The sequence below is a fragment of the Phocoena sinus genome, chromosome 14 (assembly GCF_008692025.1).
Source record: "Phocoena sinus isolate mPhoSin1 chromosome 14, mPhoSin1.pri, whole genome shotgun sequence".
NCBI lineage: Eukaryota > Metazoa > Chordata > Mammalia > Artiodactyla > Phocoenidae > Phocoena > Phocoena sinus.
The window spans coordinates 52,512,311-52,531,222 of record NC_045776.1 but is presented as its reverse complement, the minus strand read 5'-3'; the positions used below and the strand labels follow the sequence as shown (position 1 = coordinate 52,531,222).

The 18,912-nt window shown below is 44.3% G+C and overlaps 1 protein-coding gene across 1 annotated transcript in view; it reads left to right on the top strand.

Moving 5' to 3' along the window:
• COLEC12 (collectin subfamily member 12) overlaps nucleotides 1-18,912 on the top strand; it is a 196,783-nt gene that overhangs the window by 124,851 nt on the left and 53,020 nt on the right. The gene's annotated exons all lie outside the window — the stretch shown is intronic.

Sequence of the window (18,912 nt, the reverse complement as noted above, 5' to 3'; positions counted from 1 at the left end):
GTCCAGCCAGGGGATCCAAACATGCGGGACATCTGGTTCTAATTCACATGGGTTCTTTATGAGTTTGGGTCACTGGCCCAAATGATGGGCATCAGACCCCTTGGACTGACCTGTGCCGTGTGCTGGTTGCTCTCCTGCCATCTGGAAGCCATCAGTGTTGAGACGGTTTCAGCCGCTTGCTGTGCACTTGTGTTGCAGGAGGTGCAGCCCAGCATGGCCCTGGTCCCTAGGAGTCAGGAGCCCTTTGCTTCCTTTCGGATTTCCAATGTCACCCCAGCGAAGCCCTGCGCTGCAGGCTGCCATCAGGTCCCCTTCTCTCCCTTCCCTTTCCTCTTATTTTGGACCTCGAGAGCAGTGACACTTGCAGGGGGACCCTGGCATCTCTCCCCATTCCTTTTCTTGCCCACTTTGCAGTTTTGAAAGGAAGGGGGTGCAGATAAGTCACTTTTTTTTTTTTTTTTGCGGTACGTGCGCCTCTCACTGTTGTGGCCTCTCCCGCTGCGGAGCACTGGCTCCGGGCGCGCAGGCTCAGCAGCCATGGCTCACGGGCCCAGCCGCTCCGCGGCATGTGGGATCCTCCCGGACCGGGGCACGAACCCATGTCCCCTGCATCGGCAGGCGGACTCTCAACCACTGCACCACCAGGGAAGCCCTAAATTCTCTTTTTTTTTTTAAGTCACTTTTTTAAAAGCCCCCAGGAAAGGAGTTGTACTTCACGTTGTGTGCATTTTGTAAAAGGAATGTCTCAGAGGAATCGGGACTCAATCCTGTCACCATTTGAAGTCATGATAATAACTGCATCCTAATAATAGCTGCCAGTGGCACTTGATAACGTGCCAGGAGCTGCCGTTGCCTTACTTTCATCCTCGTAATAGCCCTGTGCGGACGGGGACACTGAGTCTCAGAGTTAAGCAGCTAATAAAGAAAGATTGGATTCTACCCAAGGTCTTTGCAGTTCCAAAGCCCACACCCTCTTGTGCTACAAGCTCGTGCCCTGTTTAGGCCCAGGTAGGGTGGAAGCCCCGGGGTGACAGAGGAGCAGAGGAGGAACAGATATCTGCAGGTCACACTAGATAGTCCAGTCATGGGTTTTTCTAAGGAAGCAAAATGATCTTTTGAAAGGAAACTCATACAGTCTGTCAGCTTCTTGCCAACCCCACCACAGTACAACCTGCCAAAAACAGCCAAACCTTGTTTTGGGTATGAAAGCAGCTGTTATAATAAACTCCTCTGCTCTACCTCTTTTTCCTGTTATGGTGGAATGACTGTTTAAAGTAAATGTCTCCAATACGTGGATTTTCTGGGGTCATGAAAACATTTTTTAATTGGCAGGTTCTGCTACATTTTTTGGTGAGGTTAGGAAGTAAACAGAATGCCACATGCCATTTCAGATCCATGCAGTAGAAATGTCTCTGGATTCTGGAAACTTGATTCCCTACCGCCCACCCCCTTGGGCTAGAGCCTTCTCAGGCTTGGCCCTTGCTCCAGAATGAATGGATTTCTGCCTGTCTTCTATCCCAGGACTCCCAAAGCAGATGGAGGGAAATGAGTACACAGAACATAGAGTCAGATCTGGGTTTGAATCCTGGTTCTGCCAGCCACTAGCATGCAAAGTTATTCTGAGCCTCAGCCTCTTATATCTGTAAATTGGCTATTACAATACCGACTACTCATTAGGTGTGTCATGGAGTTTAAAACAAACATCAAAATAATAGCAAACAGTTACATAATTCTTATTATATGCCCTGTGCTTTTCAGGTGTTTTATGTGTCTTAACTCATTTAATCTTCTCAATAACCCTGTGCAGTAGGCACTGTGCTAGCCTTATTCTAGCCATAGAGTAGTGAGTGCAACTCACAAAATCTCCCTCTGCATGAAACTTACATTCTTGTTGGGGGAGGCCAAAAGATAAGTAAATTAGATAGTGTGTTAAATGGTGATGAGTGCTATAGAGAAAAATAAAACAGGAAAGGGGGATGGGGGAGCTGTAATTTTCAAAAGGTTGATCAGGGAAAGCCTCTCTAACAAGGTGACATTTGAGTAAAGACCTGTAAAGAGTAAGAGAGAGAGAGAGAGAGAGAGAGAGAGAGAGCTGTGAGGGTATATGAGGGATAGAGTCTGAAGCAGAGGAAACAGCAAGTGCAAAGGCCCTGGGGCCATGTGTCTGGTGTGTTCAAGGCACAGCAAGGAGGCCAACGTGGCTAGAGCAGAAGGCGTGATCCGCAGAGTAGATGAGGTCAGAGAGAGAAGGTTTGGGGAGAAGATAGGCTTTGTGGATCTCAGCTCTTTATCTCAGTGAGATGAGAAGCTACCAGAAGAACTTGAGCAGAGGGGAGACATGATCAAGAGGAAGCCAGATGTGTAGAAAGGACATTTCTGATTCATTTACTACAGCTGCTGCTCCTGCTGTTGGTTCCCATAAGGACAGTTGCCAACTTTTTGAGACTTTAAGTAGGACATTGTTTAATGGGACATCTGGGCCTCCACTGTCAACATTGTACATGTTGATTTTTTAACAACAGATGAACTCTCCCCAACTTCCCCTGTATCTTTGTCCAGCCTCCTCCCCTCTTCTGAATGATTCTGTCCTTTGCTGTCTCTTTGTATTGGGTTGTTTTGATGATGCTACTTAAGTGGCTTCATAGACAACTGTGGTCCACACTCGTGATTCATAATGTGTTACTGTGTTGAATTAGTTATTGGGACCAGGGACTCGCAGATAAATATTGCTTGGGCCTGGCAATCAAGAGAATCAGCAGGGAGGAAGGGTGAAGGAGGAGATGTTTGTCAATGGAATTTCCCCTCCATCCTGTTCCATGGGGGAACAGACGTGTGTCCGAGTGACAACTTGTACCCTTGCATTCCTGTGGGAAAGGATTATGACATCCTCATACATGCTATGAGAGGTCAGGTATCACAAGTTCTGAGCCCCAGGTCTGTGAGTGGCATCTGGAGCTCATGGATCTCCTGAAATCACATCCAAATGGATGTCTGTGTACATTTTTCTGGGGACAGGTCATAGCTAGCGCTCAGTTGCGTGTTCATTGAATGGCTTCGTCACAACTGTAGGCCATATTTGCAACCTTGGATAACCTATGTGCAAGCGTGTGAAAATGTACATGTTTTATAAAGGGATTTAAAGGGAACTTTTAGTTCTGTAATATTAAGAATCTGTAATATCTATATTTGACAACTACTGCTGATAGTGTTCCCAAGATAGATAAATTATGGTCCCTGAGAAGGTGTGGAATGTATTTTTGAGGACCTCAAGGTGTACTATCACTCAAGGTCTGTTCTGCCTCCTTGCTCAGTGACTAAGTCACCATGAATTCACCCGCTGTATTAGATCATTTGTTCTCATATGCTCATCATTGCCTTTGAAACACCTCCAATTCTAGCAATGCTTTACAGACACGCACATGAGCCAAGTGCTTTGAAACAACATCCTAGGCCTGAGGTATTTAGAAGCCCCCTGCCACGTCCCCTCGGGTCCTTGGTGGAACAGGGCCCACACACTAGATGAGGTCCAGGCTCAGAAGGGAAACAGAGAGGGACTTAACAGGGAGACCTCGGGACTTCGCCGCAGTACCATGGTAGAAATACACGTTCCCAGTCCCGTGGGTACGTACTGGCCTCTTTTGCCGCTGGAGGCAGGGCACGCACCCGGTGTGTCTGTTGTCTGATGCTCACCTGCAGGTATGCCGTGAAGCACACCTGGCGGAGATGGTGGGGGAGGGGCGTCCTGGGCGCTAGAGTCCTGCCCGGCTAATCAGTTCCTCCCAGTTCAGGGAAGCCCTCAAGGGTTTCTTAGCTGGGACTTAGGGAAGTCAACAAAAGGATTGTCGAGAATGACTGATCCCAGGCCCTGGAATGCAAACCCCGCACAGTTGGTGGTACTTAATTATACCAAAAAACTACAAAGGACATACAGTGGGTTTTGATATCAGGTTCCAGTTCTCCTCACTAAGGACCCAGTAGAAACCCTTCATCGGTGTGGCTAAGGAAATAGTCCCAGTCCTGTCTGAATCCGGCCTTTATGTCCACACTGCCTCCCCCACTGTTCCTCTCACCGGTTGTCTGCTCCTCCCATCAGGGTCAGAAGCATCGACATGCCCCCTGACTGATCTCTGTACAGGGGGAAACGGGGACCGTCGGAAACACACATAGAGGTTTCACATTTTTCATCAAGATGGGAATTGAGAAAAAACTGTGAAAAGTACCCTGGATTCAGTCTGTGTGACTTTCCACCACTGTCACCAACATTTCAGTTTTGTCCTGGTCATGGGGAAGCCGTGGTATGGGCTCCTCTCTAACTCGAATCGACTGTTAAGAGGTAAACTGAGGCATATTAAGAATTTTAAGAGTTTATTTGAACAAAAATCTATTCTACCTGGATGGCACCAAACCGGAAGTGGTTGGAGCATTCTGCCCAACAGGAGCTGGGGCCAGACTTACAAGGAAAAGGTGCAGAAGCAAAGATAGGAAATTATTGATCGGCTGTAGCTTAAAGCCTAGTTGGCTGTTTGTGGCTGGTTGTCCTTGGGTTTAGATTTCGTAACCTTGAGGCATTTCAGGTTCAGGTTTTGGTTTGCTTCCATAGGCCTTGCCGGGATTAGAGCCATCTCAGTCTGATGGCCTCCTTGTTTCATTAATTTAACAATATCAGTCTCTCAGAGGGATTCATTAGGCTTTGCAACAGAGCTGTAATCTGTTTCCTTTAAAGATGGGAGGAGGTTTAAACTGTTAGGCCAGACCCTTTTTCTGCTAGAAGATCAGACATCCATTTTGGATCCCCTATTCATGAGACATCAATACACTTCCTGTGTCAGCATCAAACGTCCCCCTTGGCAGGAAGTAGTTGGAGGTGTTCCCTTGAATCACACACTGCTCGACCTTGTGTGAATTCTATTACCTGGTGTCAGTAAATAACACTTTTGGTCGTACCTTACAAAATGATGTTGGTAGGAAACTCTTTTGCACCAGCTTAAGGGGTTGAATAGCCTGCTCACAGCTGTGGCTCAGTGATGTCAACACTGGTGCTTGACTTAAAGGAGACAGTGCTGATCTCTTCAGTTTATTACCTGTTTTGTGTTTCAAGAGAGTTCATGGAGGGAGGGGAGTTGAGTTTGCAGAAGGACTCTGAAATACATCTACTAAAGGGGGATGCTTTCATTGTCTGGACATAGTGCGCCCAAGTCGGGTACATCTGACGAGGGGGCAGCCCCATTGTTTGGTTCCCAGTTTTCGTGCCACATGAGGTACTTGGCTGTGGGGAAGGGTGGGAGGAGAAGGGGAGTGAAGTCCCGCCCTGCTCTGAGGACCAGGTGCAGCTATAAATCCTTAGTATTGGAAGCAGATTGGCCCTTTGGTAAATAAGAATCACCATATTTTAACAGTGGATACTAGATTGGCACTCATTTCTCTGCCTGACATACTGGTTTGATTTTGCCCTAGATGTCCAAGTAATTAACAAGACTGTTGGGCAATTACTTGTTTCATGTTCTAGTTTGTTTTTCCTTCACTCTCTAGAGCCTGCTCTTCATTACTAACAGCAATAATCTGTATCATCTCTGTGTCCCAGCAAGTGAAGCACAGACACTCCACCTCAGGGTTTCCCAGCTCGCTGGGACACAAATGACTCGATGGTAGGAACCTTCCTTGCAGTCTATTTCGTGAAGCCTGTTGTTGCTTACTTTCATTTCCCTGTTGCCACAGCTGTCCCCTTTCTCCTGTTCTGACTAGATAATCACAAGCTTTGCTCTTTTCCTCAAAAAAGAAATCTTGTTTCCGTCCCCTACTCTGTGATCCTTTCCATCCCACCCTGAGCCTGTACAGCAGAAGTCACTGAAAAAAGGGCCCTTCCCAGAGCCCCAGGGCCCGCCTGGAGCCCCTGAAAAGTCAGTTCCATCCAGTTCCATTTGGATAAACATTTCTCTTAGATGATTTGTGCCCAGTTTGGGATGTGTGTCTGGCAAGTAAGCAGGGATGGAAACAAACTCAAAGCCAGGAAGATTTACTCCTATACAACCGTCCTATAGATAAAATTTAGTAAATATACAATCACACAGTCATTTAGGGCGCTGTATACCCTAATGAATTAGTGCTTCTAATTTTATAAGCACTGTCATAACCACGGTTGTAAGTGGGATGTTTCCTTTTACTGTAGTATATGTTTCTTTGCTTTTCTAGGTGTTGTTTATTAGGTGTTGTTTCCTCTAAGTGCTGTATAAAGGGATGCATTGTTTCAGGGCAACCCGTAGGTTGTATTTACAGGTGGCTGGTTGTCTTTACTAGCTTTGCTGCTATAACACAACTGCTTTCCAGCAGGAAGGAACATTGCAAAGTAGCTGGAGCTATTAAGTCCAGACTTCATCTGATTCCTCATTTAGGAACAGACGTGTTGTGAATCACTGAATCTTTCTTTTTCAGTTCCTCTCCAGGGCCATGCATAATGTGAAGTTAATGAACTAGTGCTCTCTTTGTGTTCACCAGATGACACTGCTGGCCCGTCATCCCTAGGACCTGAGCTTCAGGTGGCTTTTCCAACAGTAGGGTTGGGAAGCTTTGCTTCCCCAAGAAGGAAGAGCCCTGCTCAGGCCCCATTCTAGATGGGGTATGTGTCCTTGGTCTGCCAAGCTGAGCCCATCCTTGGCATCCCATTGTGTAGTGGCCACCCAAGACAGCTATATCTTCTTAACCAAGAGGGACTCTTTTGCCACAGAGATTTTTTAAAGAATAATAAGCAGTGAACTCACACTGTGTTCTGAACTATATACAGATTTCTAGGAGTTCATGTAAACCAGTAGAGTTGCATATTAGAAATATAATACATGAATGACTCCATGGTGGGTGATCCTGATATTAATTCCAAATTCCAGATTCGCGGGGGTGGTGGAGAAAACCCTGAGCTAGGTGTGGATTGGACAGTATTGTGAAGCACTTGTCCAAAGCCTCTTCTTTCAGCCTGTTTAACCAGTTTACAGCCATAGTTAGAAGCTGTTTAGCCATTTGGGCAATAAAATTCATTTCTTTGAGCATGAAATACAATTAAGTGATTTTACCCTAAGAATTTCATATCGTATGAAATTGTGTATATATTTTCTGCATCTCTGATATCCGTTGAATAATGGACCAGAGCTGATGCAGCCCTGACCAAACTTTGCAGTTCTCTGCTCTAAGAGGTCAAGTTCAAAAGGCACCCGGCCTCCACTCTGAGTGGCTCAGCTGGTGTATTTCTAATGTTCTCCTCTTTCTGTTTCTGGGTCCATTTGTTGCTGTCGCAGACATTTGTGCCTCTTAAAAATGTACAGAAGTTTCATGCTCTTTTGGACTCTTGGATTTTTTTCTGCCTAGCAGGTGGGGTTTTAATTCCTACATGATGTTAGGAGGCCAGGAGAATATCTTCCAGACTCTGAGGGTTGTCATTCGAAATCCCTTCCTCCACATGAGAAAGAAATTAGTTTTTAGGGTGGCTGGTCAGAGTTAAGTCAAACTTGTGTCCCTGTTATGAAGTTAACAGACATGTGGGAATTGAACCCTAAAATAAACATTGTCAGTTTCACTGAGAAACATTGTCAGTTTCACTGAATTTCATAATATCTCACTGATATTATGTCCCACTGATATGATGAATTTGTAATTTATGAACTTTCCATGCAAGTTTTAAATGCAAAACTTCTAATGTGCACAAATCACCAATAGGAGCATGTGCGCTATCCCTACTACCTTGAGGGGAGAGAAGGAACAACGGTCCAATACAGACTCCACCATGTCCAGCTTGACAGGGCCAGTGATCCTGAACTTCTCATGTGATTCTATGGACAGAACAGTTGTTTCACTTGTTTAAATGTGATGGGTCAGCTGCACCAGGTTGAACAGCATGTAGGCCAACTTTAACAACCAGTTCTCTGGAGGCCAAAGCCCTGATTTGTAGCATTTGCTGATTTCTGTGGTGTAAATACTCCCAGCATGACCAGCTTCAAGCTGTCAACTAAAGTCTCAGAACGCAGGGTGTGAAGAGATAAGAACATTTGGCTGGGGCTTCCCTGGTGGCTCAGTGGTTAAGAATCTGCCTGCCAATGCAGGGGACATGGGTTCAAGTCCCCCGGTCGGGGACGATCCCATATGCCGTGGAGCAACTAAGCCCATGTGCCACAATTATTGAGTCTGTGCTCTAGAGCCTGCGGGCCTAGAGCCTGTGCTCTGCAACAAGAGAAGCCACTGCAGTGAGAAGCCTGCACACCGCAAGGAAGAGTAGCCCCTGCTCACCGCAACTAGAGAAAGCCCGAGCACAGCAACGAAGACCCAACAGAGCTAAACATAAATAAATAAATAAAATTTATTAAAAAAAAAAAACCACTTGGCTGTCACCAGTCAGTGTAAGCTGGCTCCAACACACCCCTGAGAAATGATGGGAAATCGTGAATTTGAATTTTGCCTTAGAAATCCTTTCTTTAAAAACATCTCTACCGTCTGAAGAAAGTCACTGTGTGTGTGCGTGTGTGTACATACAAGTGTAGGTACTTACCTGTCTTTTTATCTAGTTATTTCAGTTTTACACAATTTTCTAAATTTAACACTCATTTGTGAACTCTTTACATAGGCATGGAAATGATAATAAGCATATACTTTTCCCAATAAGTTTACCTTTTTTTTTTAACATCTTTATTGGAGTATAATTGTTCTAAAATGGTGTGTTAGTTTCTGCTGTACAACAAAGTGAATCAGCTATACATATACATACATCCCCATATCCCCTCCCTCTTGCGTCTCCCTCCCACCCTCCCTATCCCACCCCTCTAGGTGGTCACAAAGCGCCAAGCTGATCTCCCTGTGTTACATGGCTGCTTCCCACTAGCTATCTGTTTTACATATAGTAGTGTATATATGTCCATGCCACTCTCTCACTTCGTCCCAGCTTATCCTTCCCCCTCCCCGTGTCCTCAAGTCCATTCTCTACGTCTGCGCCTTTATTCCTGTCCTGCCCCTAGGTTCTTCAGAATCTTTTTTTTTTTTTTTTTTAGATTCCATATATATGTGTTAGCATACGGTATTTGTTTTCCACATTCTGACTTACTTCACTTTGTATGACAGGACTCTAGGTCCATCCACCTCACTACAAATAACTAAATTTCATTTATTTTTATGGCTGAGTAACATTCCATTGTATATATGTGCCACATCTTCTTTATCCGTTCATCTGTTGATGGACACTTAGGTTGCTTCCATGTCCTAGCTATTGTAAATAGAGCTGCAATGAACATTGTGGTTCATGACTCTTTTTGAATTATGGTTTTATAAGGGTATATGCCCAGTAGTGGGATTGCTGGGTCATATGGTACTTCTATTTTTAGTTTTTTAAGGAATATCCATACTGTTCTCCATAGTTGCTATATCAATTTACATTCCCACCAACAGTGCAAGAGGATTCCCTTTTCTCCACACGCTCTCCAGCATTTATTGTTTGTACATATTTTGATGATGGCCATTTTAACTGGTGTGAGGTGATACCTCACTGTAGTTTTGACTTGCATTTCTCTAATGATTAGTGATGTTGAGCATTCTTTCATGTGTTTGTTGGCAACCTGTATATCTTCTTTGGAGAAATGTCTGTTTAGGTCTTCTGCCCATTTTTGGATTGGGTTGGTTGTTTTTTTGATATTGAGTTGCATGAGCTGCTTGTAAATTTTGGAGATTAATCCTTTGTCAGTTGCCTCATTTGCAAATATTTTCTCCCATTCTGAGGGTTGTCTTTTATTCTTGTTTGTGGTTTCCTTTGCTGTGCAAAAGGTTTTAAGTTTCATTAGGTCCCATTTGTTTATTTTTGTTTTTATTTCCATTTCTCTAGGAGGTGGGTCAAAAAGGATCTTGCTGTGATTTATGTCATAGAGTGTTCTTCCTATGTTTTCCTCTAAGAATTTTATAGTGCCTGGCCTTACATTTAGGTCTTTAATCCATTTTGAGTTTATTTTTGTGTATGGTGTTAGGGAGTGTTCTAATTTCATTCTCTTACATGTAGCTGTCCAGTTTTCCCAGCACCACTTATTGAAGAGGCTGTATTTTCTCCATTGTATATTCTTGCCTCCTTTATCAAAAATAAGGTGACCATATGTACGTGGGTTTATCTCTGGGCTTTCTATCCTTTTCCATTGATCTGTATTTCTGTTTTTGTGCCAGTACCATACTGTTTTGATTACCATAGCTTTGTAGTATAGTCTGAAGTTCGGGAACCTGATTCCTCCAGCTCCGTTTTTCTTTCTCAAGATTGCTTTGGGGCTTCCCTGGTGGTGCAGTGGTTGAGAGTCTGCCTGCCGAAAATAGGGGATACGGGTTTGTGCCCCGGTCCGGGAGGACCCCACATGCCACGTAGCGGCTGGGCCCGTGAGCCATGGCCGCTGAGCCTGAGCGTCCGGAGCCTCTGCTCCGCAACGGGAGAGGCCACAACAGTGAGAGGCCCGCATACCACAAAAAAAAAAAAAAGATTGCTTCGGCCATTCAGGGTCTTTTGTGTTTCCATACAAATTGTGAAATTTTTTGTTCTAGTTCTCTGAAAAATGCCATTGGTAGTTTGATAGGGATTGCACTGAGTCTGTAGATTGCTTTGGGTAGTATAGTCCTTTTCACAGTGTAGATTCTTCCAATCCAAGAACATAGTATATCTCTCCATCTATTTGTATCATCTTTAATTTCTTTCATCAGTGTCTTATAGTTTTCTGTGTACAGGTCTTTTGTCTCCTTAGGTAGGTTTATAGCTAGGTATTTTATTCTTTTTGTTGCAGTGGTAAATGGGAGTGTTTCCTTATTTCTCTTTCACATTTTTCATCATTAGTGTATAGGAATGCAAGAGATTTCTGTGCATTAATTTTGTATCCTGCTACTTTACGAAATTCATTGATTAGCTCTAGTAGTTTTCTGGTAGCATCTTTAGGATTCTCTATGTATAGTATCATGTCATCTGCGAACAGTGACAGTTTTACTTCTTCTTTTCTGATTTGGATTCATTTTATTTCTTTTTCTTCTCTGATTGCTGTGGCTAAGACTTCCAAAACTGTGTTGAATAATAGTGGTGAGAGTGGGCAACCTTGTCTTGTTCCTGATCTTAGAGGAAATAGTTTCAGTTTTTCACCATTGAGAATGATGTTGGCTGTGGGTTTATCATATATGGCCTTTATTATGTTGAGGTAAGTTCCCTCTATGCCTACTTTCTGGAGGGTTTTTCTCATAAGTGGGTGTTGAATTTTGTCAGAAGCTTTTTCTGCAACTATTGAGATGATCATATGGTTTTTCTCCTTCAGTTTGTTAATATGGGTTATCACACTGATTGATTTGAGTATATTGAAGAATCCTTGCATTCCTGGGGTAAACCCACTTGATCATGGTGTATGATCCTTTTAATGTGTTGTTGAATTCTGTTTGCTAGTATTTTGTTGAGGATATTTGCATCAGTGTTCGTCATTGATATTGGCCTGTAGCTTATTTTGTGGCATCTTTGTCTGGTTTTGGTATCAGGGTGATAGTCGCCTGGTAGGAGGAGTTTGGGAGTGTTTCTTCCTCTGCTATATTTTAGAAGAGTTTGAGAAGAATAGGTGTTAGCTTTTCTCTAAATGTTTGACAGAATTTGCCTGTGAAGCCATCTGGCCCTGGGCTTTGTTTGTTGGAAGATTTTTAATCACAGTTTGAATTTTAGTGTTTGTGATTGGTCTGTTTATATTTTCTATTTCTTCCTGGTTCAGTCTCGGAATGTTGTGCTTTTCTAAGAATTTGTCCATTTCTTCCAGGTTGTCCATTTTATGGCATATAGTTGCTTGTAGTAATCTCTCATGATCTGTTGTATTTCTGCAGTGTCAGTTGTTACTTCTCCTTTTTCATTTCTAATTCTATTGATTTGAGTCTTCTCCCTTTTTTTCTTGGTTAGTTTGGCTAATGGTTTATCAATTTTGTTTATCTTCTCAAAGAACCAGATTTTAGTTTTATTGATCTTTGCCACTGTTTCCTTCATATCTTTTTCATTTATTTCTGATCAGATCTTTATGATTTCTTTCCTTCTGCTCACGTTGGAGTTTTTTGTTCTTCTTTCTCTAATTTGCTTAGATGTACGGTTAGGTTGTTTACTTGAGATGTTTCTTGTTTCTTGAGGTAGGATTTTATTTCTATAAACTTCCCTCTTAGAACTGCTTTTGCTGCATCCCATAGGTTTTGGGTCATCATGTTTTCATTGTCATTTGTTTCTAGGTATTTTCTGATTTCCTGTTTGACGTCTTCAGTGATCTCTTGGTTATTTAGTAGTGTATTGTTTAGCCTCCATGTGTTTGTATTTTTTTACAGATTTTTTCCTGTAATTGATATCTAGTCTCATAGTATTGTGGTTGGGAAAGATACTTGATATGATTGCAATTTTCTTAAATTTACCAAGGCTTGATTTGTGACCTAAGATATAATCTATCCTGGAGAATGTTCCATGAGGACTTGAGAAGAAAATGCATTCTGTTGTTTTTGGATGGAATGTCCTATAAATATCAATTAAGTGAATCTTGTTTAATGTGTCATTTAAAGCTTGTGTTTCCTTATTTATTTTCATTTTGGATGATCTGTCCATTGGTGCAAGTGTGGTGTTAAAGTTCCCTACTATTATTGTGTTACTATCGATTTCCCCTTTTATGGTTGTTAGCATTTCCCTTATGTATTGAGGTGCTCCCATGTTGGGTGCATAAATATTTACAATTGTTATATCTTCTTCTTGGATTCATCCCTTGATCATTCTGTAGTGTCCTTCTTTGTCTCTTGTAATAGTCTTTATTTTAAAGTTTATTTTGTCTGATATGAGAATTGCTACTCCAGCTTTCTTTTGATTTTCATTTGTGTGGAATATCTTTTTCTATCCCCTCACTTTCAGTCTATGTGCCTCTAGGTCTGAAGTGGGTCTCTTGTAGATAGCGTATTTATGGGTCCTGTTTTTGTATTCAATCAGTCTGTGTGTTTTGGTTGGAGCATTTAATCCATTTACATTTAAGGTAGTTATCGATATGTATGTTCCTATTACCATTTTCTTAATTGTTTGGGGTTTGTTATTGTAAGTCTCTTCCTCCTCTTGTGTTTCCTGCCTAGAGAAGTTCTTTAGCATTTGCTGTAGAGCTGTTTGGTGGTGCTGAATTCTCTTAGCTTTTGCTTGTCTGTAAAGGTTTTAATTTCTCCGTTGAATCTGCATGAGATCCTTGCTGGGCAGAGTAATCTTGGTTGTAGTTTTTTCCCTTTCATCACTTTAAGTATGTCCTGCCACTCCGTTCTGGCTTGCAAAGTTTCTGCTGAAAGATCAGCTGTTAACTTTATGGGGATTCCCTTGTATGTTAATTGTTGCTTTTCCCTTGCTGCTTTTAATATTTTTTCTTTGTATTTAATTTTTGATAGTTTAATATGTGTCTTGGCATGTTTCTCCTTGGATTTATCCTGTATGGGACTCTCTGCACTTCCTGGACTTGAGTGACTCTTTCCTTACCCATATTAGGGAAGCTTTCAACTGTAATCTGTTCACATATTTTCTCAGTCCCTTTTTCTCTTCCTCTTCTGGGACCCCTATAATTCAAATGTTGATGCATTTAGTATTGTCCCAGAGGTCTCTGAGATTGTCCTCAATTCTTTTCATTCTTTTTACTTTATTCTGCTCTGTGGTAATTATTTCCACTGTTTTATCTTCCAGGTCACTTATCCATTTTTCTGCCTCAGTTATTCTTCTATTGATTCCTTCTAGAGAATTTTTAATTTCATTTATTGTGTTGTTCATCATTGTTTGTCTGCTCTTTAGTTCTTCTAGGTCCTTGTTAAACATTTCTTGTATTTTCTCTATTTCCAAGATTTTGGATCATCTTTACTATCATTACTCTAAATTCTTTTTCAGTTAGACTGCCTATTTCCTCTTTGCTTGTTCTGGTGGTTTTTTACTTGCTCTTTCATCTGCTGTGTATTTCTCTGTCTTCTCATTTTGCTTAACTTACTGTATTTGGGGTCTCCATTTTGCAGGCTGCAGGTTCGTAGTTCCCGTTGTTTTTCGTGTCTACTCCCAGTAGCTCAGGTTGGTTCAGTGAGTTGTGTAGGCTTCCTGGTGGAGGGGACTGGTGCCTGTGTTCTGGTGGTTGAGGCTGGATCTTGTCTTTCTGGTGTGCAGGACCACGTCCTGTGGTGTGTTTTGGTGTGTCTGTGACCTTATTATGATTTTAGGCAGCCTCTCTGCTAATGGGTGGGTTTGTGTTCCTGTCTTCCTAGTTGTTTGGCATAGGGTGTCCAGCACTGTAGCTTGCTGGTCGTTGAGTGGAGCTGGGTGCTGGCGTTGAGATGGAGATCTCTGGGAGAGCTCTCGCCGTTTGATGTTATGTGTGGCCAGGAGGTCTCTGGTGGTCCAGTGTCCTTAACTCGGCTCTCCCACCTCAGAGGCTCAGGCCTGACACCCAGCCAGAGCACCAAGACCCTGTCAGCCACACAGCTCAGAAGAAAAGGGAGAAAAAAAGAGAATGAAAGAAAAAAAATAAAGTTATTAAAATAGAAAATAATTATTAAATATAAAAAAAATTTAAAAAGAGAGAAAGAAGAGAGCAAGCAAACCAAAAAACAAATCCATCAATGATAATAAGTGCTAACAACTATACTAAGAAAAAAAAAAAGGAGTCAGACCCTAGGACAAATGGCAAAAGCAAAGCTATACAGGCAAAATCACACAAAGAAGCATACACATACACACTCACAAAAAGAGAAAGAAGGGAAAAAAATATTTATATATATAAAAAAAATTTTAAAGGAGGAGAGCAACCCAATCAACAAACAAATCTACCAATGATAATAAGCTCTAAATACTAAACTAAGATAAACATAAAACCAGAAACAAATTAGATGCAGAAAGTAAACCCCAAGTCTGTAGTTGCTCCCAAAGTCCACTGCCTCAATTTTGGGATGGTTCGTTGTGTATTTAGGTATTCCACAGATGCAGGGTACATCATGTTGACTGTGGAGATTTTTTTTTTTTTTTGCGGTACGCGGGCCTCTCACTGTTGTGGCCACTTCCGTTGCAGAGCAGAAGCTCCAGACGCACAGGCTCAGCGGCCATGGCTCACGGGCCCAGCTGCTCCGCGGCATGTGGGATCCTCCCGGACCGGGGCGCGAACCCGTGTCCGCTGCATCGGCAGGTGGACTCTCAACCACTGCGCCACCACGAAGCCCGACTGTGGATATTTAATCCGCTGCTTCTGAGGCTGCTGGAAGAGATTTCCCTTTTTCTTTGTTCCCACAGCTCCAGGGGTTCAGCTTTGGATTTGGCCCCGCCTCTGCATGTAGGTCGCCTGAGGGCGTCTGTTCTTTGCTCAGACAGGACGGGGTTAAAGGAGCAGCTGATTTGGGGGCTCTGGCTCACTCAGGTGGGGGGAGGGAGGGGTACAGATGTGGGGCGAGCCTGCGGCGGCAGAGGTCTGTGTGACGTTGCACCAGCCTGAGGAGCGCCGTGCGTTCTCCCGGGCAAGTTGTTCCTGGATCACGGGGCCCAGGCAGTGGCGGGCTGCACAGGCTCCCGGGAGGGGAGGTGTGCATTGTGACCTGTGCTTGTACACAGGCTTCTTGGTGGCGGCAGCAGCAGCCTTAGCGTGTCATGCACGTCTCTGGTGTCCGCACTGATAGCCGCGGCTCGTGCCCGTCTCTGGAGCTCGTTTAGGCGGTGCTCTGAATCCCCTCTCCTCGCGCACCAGGAAACAATGGTCTCTTGCCTCTTCGGCAACTCCAGACTTTTTCCCGGACTCCCTCCCGGCTAGATGTGGCGCACTAGCCCCTTCAGGCTGTGTTCACACAGACAACCCCAGTCCTCTCCCTGGGATCCGATCTCTGATGCCCGAGCCTCAGCTCCCAGCCCCCACCCACCCCGGCAGGTGAGCAGACAAGCCTCTCGGGCTGGGGAGTGCTGGTCGGCAGTGATCCTCTGTGCGGGAATCTCTCCGCTTTGCCCTCTGCACCCCTATTGCTGTGCTCTCTGAGGCTTACCCCTTGCCCACCCCCCATCTCCACCAGTGAAGGGGCTTTCTAGTGTGTGGAAACCTTTCCTCCTTCACAGCTCCCTCCCACTGGTGCAGGTCCCGTCCCTACCCTTTTGTCTCTGTTTGTTCTTTTTTGTTTTGCCGTACCCAGGTACGTGGGGAGTTTCTTGCCTTTTGGGAAGTCTGAGGTGTTCTGCCAGCGTTCAGTAGGTGTTCTGTAGGGGTTGTTCCACATGTAGATGTAGTTTTGATGTATTTGTGGGGAGGAAGGTGATCTCCACGTCTTGCTCCTCTGCCATCTTGAAGCCACTCTTCTACTTTTAGTTATAATTGGTTGCATGCCTTCTGACTTGTTGGTGTAGTGATTTTCCACGTATTTTTCAGTTTCATTCCTTTGACCTCTACAGCCAGGGCTGTCTGCTCAATGAAAAGATTTCTTCCTCTTTCTGTCCTTTGTCCAGTTTTAATAACAAGTGTGAATACCAAGCTGGTGAACAGATGCTCTTCACTGAATCTGGGGGCCACACCCCCTTCACCCCCGATCCCATGGTCTGTAAAATAGAGCCTTCTCATTTTCCTCATTATTTTTACCAGCTTTTTCTTCCCCCTCAATTGAGTCATTTCAAATCGACTTCTCATCGAGGTTCAGAACGGAGGTTACCTTCACCACAGAATAGATAATTACTTTAAAGTGCCAACAGGAAAATCTGTCACCTCGTCTGGCTCACTTTTCCCTTAATTTAAGTGTCCTCAGCTATCATCTTCACTTGAAGAAAGTAAAAAGCATATTCATACAGGAACGAGGAGTTTCTGTCAGGCTGATTGATATTTTCACTTACATTTAGGTCCTTTTTTTTTTTTCCATCAAAACACTCGTTTTTTGGTTTAAAAAAAGTCAAGTAGATATGTGAGAGATAGTGGGTTGTCTTTTTTTTCTTTTCCACCAGCACCTGCTCCAAAGCATAATTTCCACATGCCCCAACGCTGCCTCGGTAATCGACAACAAATACGCTATCATTAACTGAGACTTGCCCGCTCAGTTCAGCTGCCCTAAAATGACAGTTTTTAAAGCAAGCACCTCGAGGCAAATGTTGGACTGTGGGTTTGCTTTCTCACCTCTGCCCTGTCAGGTTTAGTTCTGTGAGAGCTGTAGCCCTGCAGCTGGGAAGGGTCTCTGGGAACAGCTTGCATTTCTTTGGTTAGTAAATCCCACTGCACACCCCTTCCCTAGTGGTGAAAAGAAAATGCTTCCTTTCTAGCCGTGCGTTCCTGAGTGTTTGGTTGGAAGGTGTCCTGTATGTCTGCGTTTTGACTGTCAGGCCCTGAGCTGAATGCCTCTCTCAGGACGTCTACACCCTGGCCTGCAGGACGCTGAGCTCAGCGTGTCACCCATCACCCAGGAGGCTGGACACAGAGTGGGAGAGAAGGTTGTGAAATCCCCACACCTGGCGCTGCTGCCAGTTTGTTTGACTAGTAGGATTGGCTGAGAGGGTGACAGAGCCTGTCTGCCCGTGGCGGGCTCTACACTCCAGGCCCATATTCGTGAATCTGCAGGGCGTACAGGGTATGAGAGGGGTCTGGTTTGTTCAGAGAAATGCAAAAGCAGCACAGCAGAACAATTACATTCCTATACCATGGTCATAGCCAGGGAGATGGCATTTAAATTACTCGAAAACCGTACAAATGAGCCTAATAGATTTATGCAATGTGAACCTCAGAGGAGCCGAAGAGGTCCAGGCCCAGCTGGGCTCGGGACGAGGCTTATTAGAAGAGGGTTCATCCAGGAGGAAATTTGTGAGGAAATTAAACAGCTTTTAATAGAAGTCATTTGGTAGAGAGAAGAGTGCTGCAGGGAGAAGGGGGGCGAATCTCAAGACGTAGAGAGGAGACAGGCAGACGATGAGGCTGTGCCATGAGGTCCCTGCCCAGCACCCCAAGCTCCTTCAAGCTTTGGCCCTGATGTTATTTCCTGAAGCCTTCTCTGACCACTTGCTTACACTGCCGTCCACCTCCTCTCCCACGTTCCCTTTGTCCAGTCCTTGCTTTATTTTTCTCCATAACCTTTAGCACCTTCCAACATATTAAGATATCCTCCCACCGGAGTGTACATTCCATAAGGACAGAGATTGTTGTCTGTTTTGTTCACCGTTCTACCCAGCGCCTGGTACAGACTAGGTGCTCCATCCTTGTTTCTTGAATAAATGGGATGTAGCGAGAAAGAAGTATGGTGGGCTATGTTTTGGGGTCTAAAGAACTTTGGCAGAGAATCCGGAGACCTGAGTCCTGAAGCCCAGGACAGCCTGGAGGGCAGAGAAGTTCATTGGACTGTAGTTTCCTCACTCGTAAGATGGATACTGGCTGAGGTGACCGCTGAAGTCCTCAGGCTGTGAGGTTCTGAGGACCTGGGTGGTCAGAGGATGCTAGGTGGTGGGCTTCTTGGTATGTACTTTGAGCCACCTGGAGCTGTTACTGTGGCAGTGGATTTCTGAACCATGGGGTCAAGCTGGTATTTGTAAAAAGAATTTTTTTTTCCAAAGTACTCCAGGCAGGTTTTTTTGGGGGGCGGGGGCGCGCGTTGGGTCTTCATTGCTGCATGCGGGCTTTCTCTAGTTGCAGCGAGCGGGGGCTACTCTTCGTTGAGGTGCGTGGGTTTCTTACTGTGGTGGCTTCTCTTGTTGCAGAGCACAGGTTCCAGGTGCGCAGACTTCAGTGGTTGTGGCTTGCGGGCTCTAGAGTGCAGGCTCAGTAGTTGTGGTGCACGGGCCTAGTTGCTCCGCGGCATGTGGGATCTTCCCGGACCAGGGATCAAATCCGTGTCCCCTGCATTGGCAGGTGGATTCTTTTTTTTTTTTTTTTTTTTTTTTTTTTTTGCGGTACGCGGCCCTCTCACTGTTGTGGCCTCTCCCGT